Source organism: Propithecus coquereli, unplaced genomic scaffold (genome assembly GCF_000956105.1).
Source record: "Propithecus coquereli isolate 6110/MARCELLA unplaced genomic scaffold, Pcoq_1.0 Scaffold185, whole genome shotgun sequence".
Classification (NCBI taxonomy): Eukaryota; Metazoa; Chordata; class Mammalia; order Primates; family Indriidae; genus Propithecus; species Propithecus coquereli.
Window position 1 is genome coordinate 1,006,025 of NW_012143301.1, and position 2,706 is coordinate 1,008,730.

At 35.7% G+C, this 2,706-nt stretch overlaps 1 protein-coding gene across 1 annotated transcript in view; it reads left to right on the plus strand.

The window, feature by feature from the left end:
• Positions 1-6: 6 nt before the first annotated feature.
• The window catches only part of IL15 (interleukin 15), a 13,006-nt gene continuing 10,306 nt past the window's right edge, over positions 7-2,706 (plus strand). Inside the window, exons 1-3 of the mRNA XM_012642735.1 lie at positions 7-26; positions 1,361-1,445; positions 2,599-2,643. The gene's annotated coding sequence lies outside the window, so the exon portion shown is untranslated. The remainder of the gene's footprint in view (positions 27-1,360; positions 1,446-2,598; positions 2,644-2,706) is intronic.

Genomic DNA, 2,706 nt, shown 5'->3' on the forward strand with positions numbered 1-2,706 from the left:
GCTGGCATTCATGTCTTCATTTTGGGGTAATTTTATCTTTAGGCATAGATACCATCCTATTAATGGACGTGATGATTGTCCTTGCATATCTTCTCTATTAAATTGATTATGTTCAATTTGCTTATATTGCTTGGTATTCAGTGTTTGAAATCTGATAGAGAGCAGATTGTGAAGATTCAGAGGAGGTTTGGTAAACACTGAACTGAGCATTTCTGTGTTCTGGCAATATTCTAAATGAGCATTATGCCCCTCAACAAATTGGGCCCTTGATAATGAACTAAACTTGATACCCTGCATGCTTTTCACACCAGTACAAATTAGCTATTTAGGATTTGCTTATGTTACTTTTTTATCCATCCCTGACTCTTCCTATCCTTTATCCCTATTCTAGTTCAATTTAAAACATTTCTTTCTTCATTTAAGCCTTTTCTTTTTACTTCTAATAAACATTCATATTTTTCCATGCCTATTAACTTTTTTCTTCTCTCTTAGATGCAGCTAATACACCCAGTTGGCCCAAAGTACCCAACCTATAGTTATATAATCTGACTCCCAGTTCAGTTTTACCCTGCTAATGCCTTCATACAATTGGGAGCCGTAGATTTGTGCAGGTAAATCTTCGCCATAAGACAGATTAGTGTTGCCTATCATGCTTCTGTGCAAGATCCATCAGGGAGTGACTATTTTTTCCTGAAGCTCTAAGAATCATTGTATAATCGCTTGGTCAATGTAAGTGTCTTTTGTCTGAATATTAAATTTTGAATTTTATCAAAGTAAGTACGTGATATCAGCTTAGATTGGGCTAAAGTCTGTAATGTTTATGAAGAAAGCTGTTTACACTGCATTAATAGTGTGAACAGCATGGAAGGCGCATGTTCAACATACTGTAAAGAACATTTACTATCAAAACCATTACATAAAAATGATTATTACTTATTTTAGGAATTTTACCATTTGTTAGACTTAAAAGTCTGATGGAACCTCTACTTAGAGAAAGCTAGTAATTCACCCAAAAATGTTTATTGAGCACTGTATTTATTTCATTGTGAAAGAAAACATAAAATTGTAAAATAAAATGGGTTTATTTCAGGTTATTTATGAATTAGGCCTCCAGTTAGGTTTTTCTCTAATCTATGGTGGTCAATCCTCAAGCTGTCTGTCCTAAAGCATCACGCTTGTACTATATGTTTAATGCTTATGTTTATGTGTGTTCAAGGCTGTTGAATATACAGAGGCAAGGATAATATAGATCTTTTCACTGGTCAGAATAAAAAATTATTGATTGCTCTTTTGCTTATGGTATTCATCGAGACAATATTATGCACATTCAAAATGCTTTGCTCTCTGGTTCTTCTTTCAGATGTATCAGTGCAGGTCTTCCTAAAACAGAGGCCAACTGGCAGCATGTAATAAGTGATCTGAAAAGAATTGAAGATCTTATTCAAGTGAGTACTCATTTTCCACAAAGTAGCTGGTATAATTGCCATAGAGAATGTCTCTCTCTCTGCTTTTTCTGTCAGTCTTAATGAAATCTCACTTAGAACAATAATATTTTTGCAGACATTTATGAACCTTGTAAAGCCTCCAAAGAAATACTTTTTCCTTACTGTTTTAAGATTCTAATTATCTTTAAAATTTAATTTATAAGTGGCTCACCCTGAAGAACTCTAGTCTGCACAGGCAAGAGAGTCTCTTCCTCTATCTAGAGAAACCAGGGTGCTCGGGGGGACCTGCAAGGGAGAATGGCTTAACCCAGGGAAGAGTTCTCTTGCCTGTGGACTAGAGACCCTCTCCACCCACCTAGAGTCACCAGGTGACATAACAGAAATGGCAGTGGTAAGAGAGCAGAACCCCCACGCAAAACAATGGCCTGGAGAGGTACACTCTATTCCTGGGGACCAGAGTCTCCCATCCTCTACCTAGAGAAACGGTGACACCAAAAGGATCAGTGGGAATCCCAATGGCACCAGCATACCAAAATGGTACCACAAAAGTTCTAAAAACTAAAAAAGTTCATTTCAAAAGGTTGCCTACTATATGATTCCATTTATATAATATTCATGAAATGCCAAAATTATAGGAATGGAGAACAGAGAAGTGGTTGCCAAAGGTGAGAGAGATTGAATGGTGATGGGGGGTGATGTGTGGGTAGGAAGGTAGATTTGGCTATGAAAGAATAGCAGGGGAATCCTTGTGGTGATGGAACTATTAATATTTTATATTTTAACTGTGGTGGTGGTGATGGGAATCTACACATGTGATGAAATTGCATGAAACTGCATGTGCGCTCATGCACACACATACTAATGCACATGAAACTGTTAAAATCTGAACAAGGTGAGTGCATTGTGTTAATGTCAATTTCCTGGTGGTTATATTGTACTGTGATTACGCAAGACATTACCATTGTGGGAAACTTGGTGAAGAGTACACAGGATCTCTCTGTATTTTGCTTTAACAATTTCAAATGAATCTTAAATAATCTCAAAATAAAAAAATTAATTTCAATAGCCTATTTTAATGTTTTCTGCAGGTTATTCTCATTATATCTAAAGCAGGGCATAGTTTTTCATGTTATCTAATTTTGTTTCCTTTCAGTCTATACATATTGATGCTACTTTATATACTGAAAGTGATGTTCATGTGAGTACAGTATTTTTTATAAATTGTTATTTTGCCAGTTTTCAAAAGTTTAAGAAGTATATT